Consider the following 16113-nt stretch of genomic DNA (forward strand, 5'->3'; position numbering starts at 1 on the left):
CATTATAATTGAGAAAGATTTCCTGGGCCATGCCACTGAGTATCTGAGACTTTCCAAAGAAGGAATAACTAAAATATTAGTTGGTTCTGCAAAAATAGATTATTTGAGAAAGAGAAACAAAGTTGTAATATAAAAACCTGCTGATAATTCTAGATGTTGATAACTGGCACTAACTTCAGTTGTCCATGTTTTCTGAGCTTAAGGATATACATTGTAGTTTTTTTCTTTTATGGCTGTTAATTTAGATCAAAGATATAAAATAAAGTTCTGGGCTTCAGAACTTGTGTGATCCTTGCAGTGGAATGATGTGAAAATTCCACATCTAATTCTTTCCATTAACTGGGGGCTTTAAAATACTGTGGCTTGGGTAGGGACTTTAGGCTGAGTTTTGACACCTCTGATATTACCAGCTTTTTAATAACTTAAATGCAAAGTAACCTTAGTTTTTAACTCCTTCACCTCATGCCAGAAATGTCTGGAACATGATGGACCTGTCAGGAAACGATTGCTCTGCATAACAGCTGTATCTCTGGTAGCCAGACGTGTTAATGACAAATGCTTTGGTCCTGCCTTGAAGAGAGATATATTTTCTTTTTATGGCATGTCTTCATTAGCTAGTTATCAGACTGTATTCTAGACAGTTGGCACATGAAAGGCTTTTATGGTTGTGGAAAGTTTTATGACATATGATGAGGCAATGTAAATCTTCCACTGAAGATTGTTACTGTAGAAAGATCCAGTTAATATTCCTGTAGCTCAGGCTGTACAAGTAGTTTTAGTACATTACATCTTTGTCAAATAATAGAATTTTATGTTGATTTCCTCTCCCTCTCATGTGTCCTTTCAGTCTTAGATTGGTTGCAGGGTGGTCTGGAAGACTGTACCATGTACTATAGGTTTCATGTGGCATACAGCTTTTAACAAACTGGAAAAAAAGCCCCACCTAAAATACCTGGAAGAAGTGGATTGTATCTATTTTAACCTGCATTAAAAGGCTGGTTCTTCTCTCAGGAATATATGCTATCAGTGTAGCAGAGCTGAAGAATCCCAGCTAGGATCAGGTTAGCGGGCATGTTAAATTTCAAGTGGAAATAGAAAGACTCAGCCACCTTTCTATATGCTGCTTTACTTTATGTGCCTGTTTTTTATCCATTGTCAACACAATGTCATTGCAATCTTTGCTGTTCTGGGAGCTGCTGCAGTTCCTTAAAATAGGATAGGAATAAAAATATGTTCTGCAGACAAATATGGACAGCATTTACAGGTCTGGGAGCTGGGGAAAGCTGGTCTGGGGAAGGGGTTCAAGCTTCATCTTTGTTACATGATGCAATTAGGAGAAGAACATTCATTACTTTATGTGATATGTAGTGTCTGACCAGTACACAACTGGCACTTGTAGTCTTTATTATTGGGTTGATTTGGCAGTCAAGTGTGTTGGCTTCCTGCAGAAGTGAGAGCTGGATTGGGAAGTGACTGGTCGAGGGCTGAACCAACAGCAGCAATAGAGAGGAGCGTTATCCTGCACCCTGTGATTTCTTGTTGGGTAGTGCTTTAGAGATGAGACAGTAAAGTTGTGGGCTAATTAAACTGCACCCATTGCATCTTGTCTCTCTTTTTGTAATGTTTATAATGAAGTCAGACGTATGGAAAGACAGTATCAATTAAAACACATCTGGGAAATATGCCTTCTTGAAATGCTGCTTTAATTGTTGTAGTGAAAGCTTTTTTTGTGTGTGTGTGTGGCTGACATGTTTCTTTGAACACTTTCTGAGTTATAGTAACAGTATTGCATGGTTTCTTGTTCAAGATTGAGGATAGGCTGTTCTGTTTATGAGTTCAAGGGTTACTTTACTTTGGACAGTACTTTGAGTCTTGAATGACCACAAAAGTCTTTCACAAACGTGTTTGGGAAATCCCAGGTCTGGTGAGGTACACTTCACTCACTGAGCCAGGTCTATCTATGGACAAAGGAAAAAAATCCCCAAAGACTGTTTTAAACAACTGTTACAAGCTCCAAGGACTCTTAATTTTGACACATTACTTTTGAGAGCTTTGCTATGCACTTCAATAATTCTTGTAAAAATAGGATTTTTGTATAAAAAGCTTTATAAATATGAATGGGTCTGTGGCACTACCAATGTGTAATTGCAGTCAAAAATTTGACTGCATATTTAATCTGTAGGATCATTATTTGTGCTTGTTTTTACTGCTGAGATTACTTTTAACACTTACTTTTGCAATATTAAAAGGACTCGGGATGGTGAAACAGTATTTATGTTGGCAGTTACTTTTATTGATCTTGTTGCTTTTCACAGATGAAAGAGGAGAAATTTTATAGTAATATATCAAGACAACTGGAATACGATAGGGAACATTTGTCACAAATATTTCCTGTTGTGAAAGGTACTGCATGGAATTTATTCATTTATTTGTTTGTTTTTCTTTTCAAGGGAAGTGAAAATATGCATACCCATCAGCCTGTGGTAGATATGTCTGCTACTATTGCTTGAAATATTTAGCATCTTGTAAACTAATAACGCATACCCATGAGAAAGAAAATATATTCCTGAAATTTATTGTGTGAATTTCATGCAATTGTATTATGAATAATTAGTATATAAAGTGCAAGAGTGTGAGCGTAAAATTGGATGGTCCCTGATATTGAGTCGTCATAGCATGGGCACTGAAGAGCTGTTAAATTTTAAGGGTAGATGTGTATATATACTCTTGCCAAAGATACAAATGTAGTATATAATAATATCACTCTCATAGATGCTGGAACAGAATAGTAGAAAATACAGGAAAGTGTCACATAGCCAGTATATGCTACAATGCATTTAGCAGTTTTGGAATCAGAAAAGACTCCATGACATGGAGTCTGCATGGAGTATCCTGCCTTCATATAGTTTATAGTAAGACTACTTATAGTGGACATTTTAGGTGATCTAAAAATGTGTGGTTGTTATTTATTATTATATTTATTTATTTACTTATTTTTAGTTTCTTAGTTTCTTAAGAACATAAAACACAAGAACCCTAAGTGTTTTGCAAGTCCAGAAAGGAATGCTGCCCTGAATGGCCCTGAAGGGTGGCTTCTGGAGAAAATCTAGTCTAGTAGGAAGCACTGAAATGCTATTCTTGTGTGTTTGTGGGAGATATTAGGAGTGTCTGAGGTGTTAGGGGCTGTAGGGCAGATGGTTGGACTTGATGATCTTGAAGGTCTTTTCCAACCTTGATTATGATTTTATGATTCTGTGAGTAGTGTTTTAATATGGATCAGAGTTTGCTTTTGTGGTGAGTCTCCTGCGCATCACGATCATCTTTTGCTTTGCATCATGGACTAGTTTGAGAGTTTATGCAGTGGATTTTTTCTGGATGAGCAGAACTGGAAGAGATGATCCAGAGGGACCCCATGTGCTTTAGTGACTAATTGGCTTTGTGTCCATGGGACCAGACTAGAACTGGTTGAAGGAAAAGGGAAAGAGGAAGTTGACATATGTGTAGTGCAGTCACCAAGTCCATAAACACCAGTTGTTTTGCTCAGCAGATGTGTTCCTGTGGTTCACATGATTTCCTAGCATGGAGATGCCCTGGGGTGTTTGTAGCTGATTCTGGAATGATCAGCTGTGCAGGCAAGCACAGGCGAATTTTGCCTGTGGTAAATGTACCATATCTTTTGCTGTCAGGAATCACACAACTAACCAATACTCTTATAATTATACAGAAAAGTAATATGGACTATAATTTTCAGTTATAAAGTCAAATCAGCTTTAAAAGCAGCATGCATTTCTGAAACCAGGAATATTACTCTTCTTTGGTAAATCCGTCAGGTTTTTCACGTATGCTAAAATAGGTCATGTATGTCTACATTTATGTTGTATTTTGCATAAGTAAACATTATGTTTTTAGAACATATTTTTTCTTTTCAGAGTTAATTTCCCAGTGGACTACATTTCTGTCTCATCCTTAAGCCAACACATACTTTTATTGTCTCATTATTTCATTTGTATAGCAAATCTACTTTATGACATGACAAAAAAGGCATAGTGGCATTTTGGAATGGTGAAATTTTTTAAATTGCGCCTACAAACAAATAGTTGACAAACCATTTTTACTTCCCATATTCGTGTTATTAGAATAGTTTCTGTTAAATTCAACTGGATCACTTAAACCCAAGAAATGTGTGCAGGACTTGGCCTAAAGTGTATGCTTTAGTGTGAGGTTCCATATTTAGTTTTAATATCTTCAAGTTAGTGTCAGTGTATTTAATTCCTCCTGTTGCTTAGTGAAGCAAAGTTTATTTCATCTGGATTCTTTTACAGATTGATAGAAACTTCTGCTAAGTAGAAAAAGGCCTCAGTTGAGATCAGTCTCAGAAGTGGTAAGAGTGAAGTCTGTGAAACCACAAGAAGGCAGTCATAACTCACAAGTGCGGTGGAGACACAAGGATGTCTGTGGCTCATTTGTTTTTACAGCTTGTGTTTATCTAGTAATTTTTTTAGCCATTTGAGAAGACACTGGTGTCAAAAAAGAAAAGGTGTTCCATACTTGAGATGCAAATTTAATCCAGTCTGTATTTTCAAAACTAGTAATCTCTTGATGTTTCATTGGTAATGACTTTTGGATTTTGATGCCTGTCTTCCTAGGAACCTACTAATGATGAGAGCCAGAAAATACTGTTTGTGTCTCACAATTTAGGTGATGGTTGCTGATTTTACTTAATTTCTTTAGTAATAACTCTGATCTTGGTGCATTTTCTGGGTTTTCATTTTGGTGCATGTGAAGTTGTGGCTTTAAATATTTCAGTGTAAACTCTAAGGAAAACAATCTGTAATGGACACCAAGGTTGAAGACGACTTGAATGAACATTTTAGGAAGTATCAATGCAAGACTTGGGTCAATACAGTTCTGTTTGTACCCATTCATCTACAGGAGGATCCACCATTCATGGTGACAGGAGTTGGCACATTACAGGTGATGGCAGCATTAGTGTACATCTAAAAGAAAACTTGACTAAGACTTTCTAAAAATTGTGATATGCGTTTTCTGCTTTTAAATCCAGATGTTTAAAATTCAGCTGCAATCTTAATCAAGCTGTTACCCATGACAATTTAATTTCAGTTTATATTTACAAACTGCAGGTATGTCACCAAGATGAATTATTAGGCTGACCAATTTTATAACTGTTTCTTACATTCAGTCACCTCTTTAACTTAATTACTTTGGGTTCACCAGTAACCAACATTTACTTTTCTACATTTTAAACATCTGTGCTCTAGAAATGGCTTCTGCTTAGGATGGTGCACATTTGATTAAGCTGTGAGGGATCACAGTGACTAGTTACAGTAACAGAAGTACTCTAGGTGTATGTTCCAAAATGTGTTATTTTCCCCTTGGTTTCCTTTTAAGAGTACTGTTGCTTAGTTTATTGTTTGTTTATTTGGTTTGGTTTGTTCCTGTTTTTTTAATAAAGCAGTTGTATATACTTGTAAGATGGCAGCAGAAATATATGTACATAGTTAGGCTTAATGTTGTATTTCTACATAATTTCTTATATGAGACACTCATAATGAAGTTATCCGAGTGTCTGATGGTAATACATTACAACGTGACTAATAATCATAGAATCATAGAACTATTCAGGTTGGAAAAGACCCTTGGGATCACTGAGTCCAACCATCTCCCCTAAACCATATCCACCAACACCACATCCAAACAACCCTTAAACACATCCAGGGATGGTAACTCAACTACCTCCCTGGGCAGCCTATTCCAGTGTCTAACCACTCCTTCTGTGAAAAAGTTTTTCCTAATGTCCAGTCTAAACTTCCCCTGTTGCACCTTGAAGCCATTCCCTCTTGTTCTATTGCTAATTACCTGTGAGAAGAGACCAGCACCAACCTCTCTATAATGGCCTTTTGGGTAGTTGTAGAGACTGAAGAGGTCTCCCCTCAGCCTCCTCTTCCCCAAACTAAACATTCCCAGCTCCTTCAAACATTCTTCACAAGATTTATTCTCTAGGCCCTTCACCAGCTTTGTTGTCCTCCTCTGTACTCACTCCAGCACCTCGAGATCTCTCTTGAATTGAGATGCCCCAAACTGGACACAATACTCCAGGTGTAGCATAATGTTTAAGTACTATTTGTTCTCTTACCTTTACTCACATTAGCATCCTAAGCAGTGATTTTTTTGTTTTGAGAGATTTTTTACATTTTGTTGTTTTGCTGGTTTAGGTGATGTTTATTTGGTTTTGTTGTTGGAATTTTGCTTTGTGCTTTTGTTAACTAGAGCAAAGTCAAAGGACATTTCTTATAGAACAGGAAAAATTAAGATTTTATCATAGACCCCAAAGCACAGTGTCAGGCTCAGCGAGGGCTGGCTGCTCCCAGGGCACAGGGAGCTGGGGGCCAAGGGTGACTCCATTGCAGGCTGTGACCCCTCCAAGGGGGGCAGCCCCACAGCATGTGCAGAGCTGGGTGCTGGTAATGGGGTCATCAACAGCTGCAGGCCCAGCAAGCAGTGAGCCGGGGTCAGGGGCAGCCAGGGGCAACTGTGGGATAAACATGTTCACGATGCACTACTTGAAGAACTGGCTGAAGGGCAGAGCTGAATGGAGCTACATCTGGCTGGCAACCAGTCACCAGTGGTGATCTTCAGGGTTCAGCTCTAGAGCCAGTTCTCTTCAATATATTTATCAATAAGCTGGTGCAGAAGTTGAATGCGCCATTAGCAAGCTTGCTGATAATACCAAACTGGGAGGTGTTGTTAATTCTCTTCAGGGACAGTAGGCCTTGAAGAGGGATTTAGATAGGTTGGAGCATTGGGTAGTTACCAGTGGCATGAAATTTAACAAGTCCAAATGCCGTATTCTACACCTGGGATGGAGTAACACTGGACACTATTATAAATGGGGAGAGGAGTGGCTGGAGAGCAGCCCTGCAGAGAGGGACCTGGGGATGCTGGTCGGCAGCAGGCTCAGTGTGAGCCAGCAGTGTGCCCTGGCTGCCAAGAGAGCAAACCCCATCCTGGGGTGCATCACACACAGCCTAACCAGCTGGCCAGAAGAGGTGATTGTCCTGTTGGATTCAGCGTTGGTATGGCCTCACCTTGAGTGCTTGTGTGCAGCCCTGGGCCCCACCATTTAAGAAGGATGTGAAGGTCTTTGAGAACATCCAGAGGAGGGCAACAAAGCTGGTGAATGGGCTGGGAGGAATAGGCTGTGAGGAGCAGCTAAAGAATTTGGGCTTGTCTGGTTTGGACAAAAGGAGGCTGAGGGGTGACCTCATGCCTCACTACAGCTTCCTGAGGAGGGGAAGTTGAGAGGGATGTGCTGATCTCCTCTACCTGGTATCCAGTGATAGAACATGTGAGAATGCTTCAAAGGTGTGCCAGGGAAGGTTCTTTAACTGAGAGAGTGGTCAAACAGTAGAACTGGCTTCCTGGAGAGGTGGTTGATGCCCCAGGCCTGTCAGTGCTTAAGAGGCATTTGAACATGCTGTTAATGACATCCTTTAACTTGAAGTGTTGGTCACCATCTCTAGAGTTGAGCCTGGGGACACACAGCACTGCCATAGATAACTTTCTATATTAACTTGTGTCTTAGTGAGCATGCTATGTCAGATACAGTATAAAATATATTTTACCATTATATATAATTTCATGCTGTTGAGATTTTTGAAAAGTTAAGGAAAATGTTGGAAACCTGTCTCTTTAAATTCTTCATTGCAACAGCTATTGATTTGTCTACTCAAATACTCTGTTTCACATCAGTAGATACTGTTATTCGAGGGGCTTATTTCTATTGGGTTTTTTTTTTTAATTTTAAAAGAATCAGTGAGGTCATCACGAGAGGCCACTTCTGAAAGACAGCAGTTTCACACAGAAGTGAATTGAAGACTGGGCAGGAGAGAAAAGACTTCAAAAACCAGTAATAGGTATACAAGAATTGTCATAGCAGGCTAAAAGGCTAGTTCATTTTTCACATCTGATCTCTGGCATTTCAAAAGAAGGCTTGTATCTTCTAACATAATTATGGACAGAGATAAAAATGAATATTTTTTTTTTTTTTTGCCATTGCTTTGATGAAAGGCCACTTTTTAGTTGTTTATGAAGGTTATTATTTTTTTTTCTTTGGGACACACTGTAGATACATGAAGGTGGATTCTTCATTGCCTATCTACATGCACTTTTTTTTCTTACAAGAGATGCTGCACAACTTTTTATTTTGTTTTGTTTGTTTTTGAAGGCATAAGAAGGCACAGAACACAGATATTTCTATCTTAACTGTTTAGGCCCAAGGACATTTGTGTTTTACCAGAGGAAAGAAAGCATGCACATATACTTGCTGAAATAAAGCTTAGTAAGACTGATTAGAGTTGCCAGTTTATCAGTTTCATTGAAAATACTCATGTTTTGTTTTTTAATGAAAAAATAGAATTACAGATCTTGTAATTCCTCCCCGCCAACCTCCCCGCTCCTGGCCTCTTGCCTTTGCTTTTGTTAATCTCTTGATTTATACCTGTCAAACAGTCCTAGTCTTTGAAGGTCTGATTCTGTTTGTCTACAGTTTCCTTTCTGGTAGACTGGAAGTGTGTGGGGTTCAGATGGTGGCCTCAGGTCCTACTATATTAGGTTGGAGACTGTTTTAGTTTTGTCTGCCTGACATCTTTCATATGACATGTCGGTTATGCAAAGATAGAATATTTGGAGTTTGCCCCATTGAGGACAGTTTCATCTTTTTAGTATATGGATTAAGATACTTTAAGGTTGCCCTGAAGGTACACTGGTACCAGGCTTATTGAAACAGTGAGCAGAAACAGCGGTAATTAGCTCTTCCAAGGCCACTTCTGCCTAGCACAGTTAAGCCACCACTAAAGACAAAATCAAAGGACTCATTAGCATAAATTAGATCAGGATTAGGCTTGAAGAAAAATAGATGTGAGGGAACTGAGGATGTAATCTGGGACCATGAAAAATGCTACAGATAAAACACAGATTTCTGCTAGTTTGAAGTTACAGTTTCAGACAAGTACACTAGATTAAAAGCAGAACAAAACAATCACAGCTGAATATATGTGTAACTTGTATTAACTATTTGCTAAGATGCAACGTGGAGGACAGAGTTCACTTAGCATTCCTGCTTCTTCTCATACCCTATTATTCAAAGGAAGTCTGTAGAATTTGCTCTTTCACCTTGTACAATGAAAGATCATTCACATAATGTTAGTTTGTAGGTATTTGAAGTTGCTAAACAGTATTTTTATGTTTTTCTAAACTTACTTTTTCATTGAAGTGGTAATGGCTTTCAGTAGAAAAATGAAAATGTTTGTGGATGTTGAAATTATGAAGTAGGGGAGCCACACATCTGGACATTTATGGCATTATTGTCTCAAGTAACAGATATAATTCAAAACAAGAGTCCGTTTTCTAGTTCTCCAGTGGAGAGCAACAGCAGAACTGAAACAAAGCGGTGAGCTGCTACTAATCTGTTATTCCAATCAGCTGCCTCTGTCACATTTTATATGAAGAAGAAAGGGGGGATAAATTGAAAGTAGCACATAAAATATTGTTTTAACATTACTGCTGGCTGGATCTGTAAATGGAAATAATAAATCCTCATACTGCTTTGAGGGTAATACTAAAGTATTCCCACTGCTATATGTTATTTACAGCTGTTCTAAAGTTTTATTTATTCTGTTTATGTCTCTCTCTTTTTGAAAGGGTTGGGTCTGACATGTTGCTCATAGTTAGCTATGCTTATGCTAGCAAATCTCACGTTTTAGTTAAATTCTACAGTAATGGCAGATAAAAATTGTATTATGAAATCAAATAACGATTGTGTTGTAACCTGTTGAGAAGATGAGACCAAATAACCGTTTATAAAATATTGAAATTAAATGTTATGAACTAAATTTTTAAAATTTTGTTACGTTTTTACATTTATCATCCCCAGAGCTCCTTACATAATACAGGAATAGCTTATATGAAAAAAAGGTATGTATAAAAGTTTCTGAAATTCAGATTAAAAGTTGGGGTGAAAGCATAAGTATAATTTGCATTAGTTTGGTTCTTAAGGTACAAGAGTAACATACAAGTTGAATGCTTTAGTTTCAGGTCCTGAACTTCCCAATGTGTCAGATTCAAATCTGTGTTTCTGACCTGTGTTTGCATTGTATCAGGTTCAAAATGTGCTTAATGTTCAAAAGAAGGCAGTGGTTTAACTTGCATGGCTGAAACACTCACGTTTGTAGACTAATTACCTTATCCTCCTTTTTTTTTTTTTTTGGTCTTTCCTACTGACTGAAGCTTAAGAAAACTTGGGAAGGTGATTCTGAATTGTACATGGAAGTGACTTGCCATTGGTATTTTTACAGAACCATAGCATCATAGAATGGTTTGGGTTGGAAGGGACCTTTAAAAGTCATCTAGCCCACTCTGCCTGCCATGGTCAGGGATACCTCCCACTAGACCAGGTTGTCCAAAGCCCCATCCAACCTGGCCTTGAACACTTCCAGGGAGGGGGCATCCACAACTTCTCTGGACAACCTGTTCGTGTCTCACCACCCTCACACTAAAGAATTTCCTCTTAATATCCAATGAATTTTCTACTTCCTCTCAGTTTGAAACCATTCCCCCTTGTCCTATCACTACACACTCTTGTAAAAAATCCCTCTCAAGCTTTCCTGTAGGCCCCCTTCAGGTATTGGAAGGCCTCTCTATAAGGTCTTCCTAGACCTTCCTCTTCTCCAGCCTGAACAGCCCCAACTCTCTCAGCCTGTCTTCATAGGAGAGGTGCTCCAGCCCTCTGATCATCTTTGTGGACCTTCTCTGGACTCAATTTAATAGGTGAGTGCCCCAGAACTGAGCACAGTACTCCAGGTGGGGTCTCGTGAGAGCAGAGTGAGAGAATCACCTCAACCTGCTAGCCATGCTTCTTTTGATGGAGTCCAGGATACAGTTGACTTTTGTGTTGACTGCCCCACACAGCTTGATGTCATCAGCAAACTTGTTAAGGGTGCACTCAATCCCACTATCCATGTTGTTGACAAAGCTGTTAAGCAGCACCAGTCCAATACAGACCCCTGAGGAACACCACTCATCACTGACCTCCACTCGGACACTGAGTCATTGAATACAATTCTTTGAGGGTGAAATCCAGCCAATTTCCTACCCACCCAGTGGTCCATCCTCTTTGTTGAGATGAACTGTTCCTGAGCTTGGAGGAGATGATCCTTGAATATTGATCTCTTGGGCTCTTCCCTTGAGGGCTTTCCCCCATGGTACTTTGTCAAGCAAGACGCTAAAGAGGCCAAAGTCTGTTTTCCTGAAGTCCAGTGAGCTTGCTGTGTGCCCTTCTTGCTGACCTAAAGAACCTGAGATCCACCATTTCATGGTCACTCTAGCCTAGGCTGCCCTTGGGCTTCATGTTGTTCACCAGCCTAGCCTTGTTGATAAGAACAAGGTCCAGCATAGTACCTTTTATCATTGGTTCCTCTGCCACTTAGAGAAGGAAGTTATCATCAACACATTCCAGGAACCTCTTGGATTGCTTATCCCCTGTTGTGCTGTCCCTCCAACAGATATCAGCATGGTTGAAGTCTCCCATGAGGACCAGGGCTTGTGAACGCTCACTCCTATCTGTCTATAGATGCCTCATCCACTTAGTAGTCCTGATCAGGTGGCCTGAAACAGACCCCCACTGTCATGTCCCCTGTCCCTGCCCTCCTTTTGATCCTGACCTGTAAGCTATCAGTAGCTCCTCATCCATCCCCAGGTGGAGCTCAATGGTTTCCAGCTGGTCACTGATGTAGAGAGGGACACCTCCTCCTTGTCTGTCCTGCCTGTCCTTCCTACAGAGCCTGTATCCTTTCATTCCAACATGCTGGTTTTAGGAGTCATACTACCATGTCTCCATGATACCAATAAGAACATAGCTCTGCAGACACATGTGTGCCTGTAACTGCTCTTGTTTTTTCCCCATGCTACATGAGTTTGTATAGAGGCATTCAAGTTGGGCCCCTGATGAAGTGGACTTACTGTCTGGAAATACTTTTGGGGTATTTCTCTGGTGTTTCCTTGTTGACTCCACAAAAAGGCCTTTGACACTGTTTCCTCTAAGATCCTTACAGACAAACTATTGATCACAGAATCACAGAATCTTAGGGGTTGGAATGGACCTCGAAAGATCATCTAGTCCAACCCCCCTGCCAGAGCACGATCACCTAGAGCACATCACACAGGAACATGTCCAGGTGGGTTTTGAATGTCTCCAGAGAAGGAGACTCCACAACCTCTCTGGGCAGCCTGTTCCAGTGCTCTGTCACTCTCACAGTAAAGAAGTTTTTTCTGATGTTTACATGGAACCTCCTATGCTCCAGTTTGCACCCATTGCCCCTTGTCCTGTCACTGGACATCATTGAAAAAAGCCTGGCTCCATCCTTCAGACACTCGCCGTTAACTTATTTGTAAACATTGATGAGGTCACCCCTCAGTCTCCTCTTCTCCAAACTAAAGAGACCCAGCTCCCTCAGCCTTTCCTCATAAGGGAGATGTTCCACTCCCTTCATCATCTTTGTGGCTCTGCGCTGGACTCTTTCCAGCAGTTCCCTGTCCTTCTTCAACTGTGGGGCCCAGAACTGGACACAATATTCCAGATGCGGCCTCACCAATGCAGAATAGAGGGGGAGAACCTCCCTTGACCTACTAACCACACCCTTTCTAATGCACCCCAGGATGCCATTGGCCTTCTTGGCTACAAGGGCACACTGCTGGCTCATGGTCATCCTCCTGTCCACCAGGACCCCCAGGTCCCTTTTACCTACACTGCTCTCCAGCAGGTCAGTCCCCAACCTGTACTGGTACATGGGGTTGTTCCTCCCCAGATGCAAGACTCTGCACTTGCCCTTGTTGAATTTCATCCAGTTTCTCTCCACCCAACTCTCCAGCCTGTCCAGGTCTCTCTGAATGGCAGCACAGCCTTCTGGTGTGTCAGCCACTCCTCCCAGCTCAGTGTCATCAGCAAACTTGCTGAGGGCACACTCTGTTCCCTCATCCAGGTCGTTGATGAAAATATTGAACAGTACTAGTCCCAGTACCGACCCCTGAGGGACTCCACTAGTCACAGACCTCCAACTAGATTCTGTCCCATTGACCACAACTCTCTGACATCTTCCTTTCAACCAGTTCTTGATCCACCTCACTACCTGACTATCAAGACCACACTTCCTCAGTTTATCTATGAGGATGCTGTGGGAGACAGTGTCAAATGCTTTACTGAAATCAACATAAATCACACCTACCACCCTACCATCATCTAGCCACCTAGTTACTTCCTCATAGAAGGCTATAAAGTTGGTCAAACATGACTTTCCCCTGGTAAAACCATGTTGACTGCTCTTAGTGACCCCCTCATCCTTGATATGCCTAGAGATAGTACCAAGAACAAGTTGTTCCATTGCCTTTCCAGGGATGGAGGTGAGGCTGACCGGTCTATAGTTACCTGGGTCCTCCTTCTTGCCCTTCTTGTAGACTGGAGTGACACTTGCTATTCTCCAGTCCTCAGGCACCTCTCCTGTTGCCCACCACTTACCAAAGATGATGGAGAGTGGCCTAGCAATGACCTCTGCCAGTTTCCTCAGCACCCATGGGTATGTTCTATTTGGACCCATCAATTTATGGATGTCCAGATAGCTTAACTGATCCCTAACCCAATCCTCATCTACCAAAGCAAACTCCTCCAGGCTGGATAAGCAGACAGTGAAGTGGTTTGAAAACTGACTGAATGGCAGACCCAGTGGGTGGTGATCAGCAGTGCAGTCTTGTTGGAGGCCAGTGACTAGTGATGCACCCCAGAGCTCAATACTGGGTCTGGTTCTGTTTTACATCTTCATTAGTGACCTAGTTGATGGGACAGAGTGTATTCTCAGCAAGTCTGCTGAACACACAAAACTAGGAGTGGCTGATATGCCAGAGGGTCCTAGTGCCATCCAGAGGGACCTCAAAGGCTGGAGAAATGAGCTGGCATGAACTTCATGGATTTCAACAAGGGAAAGTGCAAAGTCTGTCCCTGGGGAGGAACAACCCCATGCAGGAATATATATGCTGAGGGCTGCCCATCTGGGAAGCAGCTTTACAGAAAAGGTCTTGGGTGTCCTGATGGACTCTTCAGTTGAACAATGTGTTCTTGCAGCAAAGAAGGATAATGGTATCCTGGTCTGCCAAATTATTGCCAGCTGGTTGAAGGAGGTAATCCTTTCCCTCTGTTCAGCACTGGTGAGGCCACACATGGAGTAGTGTGTCTAGTTCTGGGGTGTACTGGCGAGAGTCCAGTGAAGGAATGAAGATGGTGAAGGAACTGAAGCATTTTTCCTATGAAGAAGGTCTGAGAGAGCAGAGACAGCTTAGCCCATCAAATACAAGGCTAAGGGGTAATCTCATTAATGTATATAAATACCTAAAGGGAAGGTGCAAAGAAGATGGAGCTAGACTCTTTTCAGTAGTGGCCAGTGACAGGACCAAAGGCAATGAGTGCAAACTGAAAGTCTTGAGAATCCCTCTTGAGCATCATAAAACCATTTATTTTTTTTTTTACTGTGAGGGTGACTGAGCACTGACACAGTTTGTCCAGAGAGGTTGTGGAGTCTTCCACCTTGGATATACTGAAAAACTTTCTGGGCATAATCCTGTGCAACTGGCTGTAGGTGGCCCCTGCTTGAACAGGGGGGCTTGGACCAGATGACCTTCAGTCATTCTCTGTGTGTGAGCTGAACAATCTTCATAGTCATAGAATTACAGAATCATAGAACAGTCTGAGTTGGAAGTGATCCTTAAAGGTTATCTAGTCCAACCTCACTGCCCTGGAGATCAGTTTGCTCAAAGCCTTTGTCCTACCTGACTTTGAACACTTCCAGTTATGGGGAATCCACCACTTCTCTGGGCAACCTGTTCTAATGTCTCATCACCACTGTTATAAACAATTTCTTCATTATGTCCAATCTATATTTACCCTCTTTTAATTTAAAACCACTACCCCTAGTGGTGTCGCTGCAAGCATTAGTAAAAAGTTTTAGTCTTTCTTAAAAGCTCCTTTTATATATTGAAGTGCTGCAATAAGGTGACTCTGGAGCCCTCTCTTCTCATGGCTGAACAGCTCCTTTCTTCATAGGAGAAGTGTTCCAGGGATCTGACCATTTTCATGGCCTTCCTCTTGACCTGTTCTAACAAATCCATGTCTGTCTTGTACTTGGGACTCCACAGCTGGATGCAGTGCTCCAGGTGGGGTCTCATGAGAGTGAAGTAGAGAAGGACTCTCCCTTCCCTTGACCTACTGGCCACATCTTGAGAGCTTGTGTGAAGATGTGGCGACATATCTGCATGAAGACATGCACAAACATGATCTCCTCAAACATTCACTAAGAGGGATCCAGCTTCAAAGCATAGGCTTCATAGCTGTAATAGCAAGACACTGTATTCAAGCTTATAAACTTGGCTGAGATCAGAACTGGTTACTGCAGTTTTCAGAAGCTGGTCTAGTTAGCTTTCTTCCAGTGCATGCTAATGTACTTATTTTTAGTTCTGAATTGTAGTAGTATATCCAGAGAATAATTTTGGCTTTATCTGTGTGATTTTATACAGAAAAAGTTTTTTTATATCTATATCATCTATATCTATATCATCTATGTCTATGCCTATCTATATCTAATTCCATTCTTTTTGCATCTCTCCTTATTAAAACAAAATAAAAACAACACCAGGAAAAACACTCAAACCAAACCAAAAAAAGTTTAGTCCTGCTAGTGATTTGCATTCTGGACTAACTGAATTCCTTTTCCATAGAGACTGATTTCCAGATCTGTAGTCAGAGCCAAAGGTGAAGACCTTGTACTATCACATTAATTCATTCCTGTGAAAATACCTTGCCTAATTCTTTGGAAGGTTGTCCTATTAGTCCTTCATAGAACCACCATTGTAATCAGATTCCAAACAAGGAATTTACCAGCATCTGATTCTGTATGACCTTATAAATTATGAAAGAAAAATATATGTATAAGTTCCTAAATGCATGATCGTGCACTCTGTGTTGCAAAGTTTCTGTTTCTCGTTTTCAGACCGCAG

The 16113-nt window shown here is 40.9% G+C and overlaps 1 protein-coding gene across 1 annotated transcript in view; it reads left to right on the forward strand.

Annotated features, from left to right (window-relative positions):
- The window catches only part of ANOS1 (anosmin 1), a 140844-nt gene that overhangs the window by 13206 nt on the left and 111525 nt on the right, over positions 1-16113 (forward strand). The gene's annotated exons all lie outside the window — the stretch shown is intronic.

This window comes from Apus apus, chromosome 1 (assembly GCF_020740795.1).
Source record: "Apus apus isolate bApuApu2 chromosome 1, bApuApu2.pri.cur, whole genome shotgun sequence".
NCBI lineage: Eukaryota > Metazoa > Chordata > Aves > Apodiformes > Apodidae > Apus > Apus apus.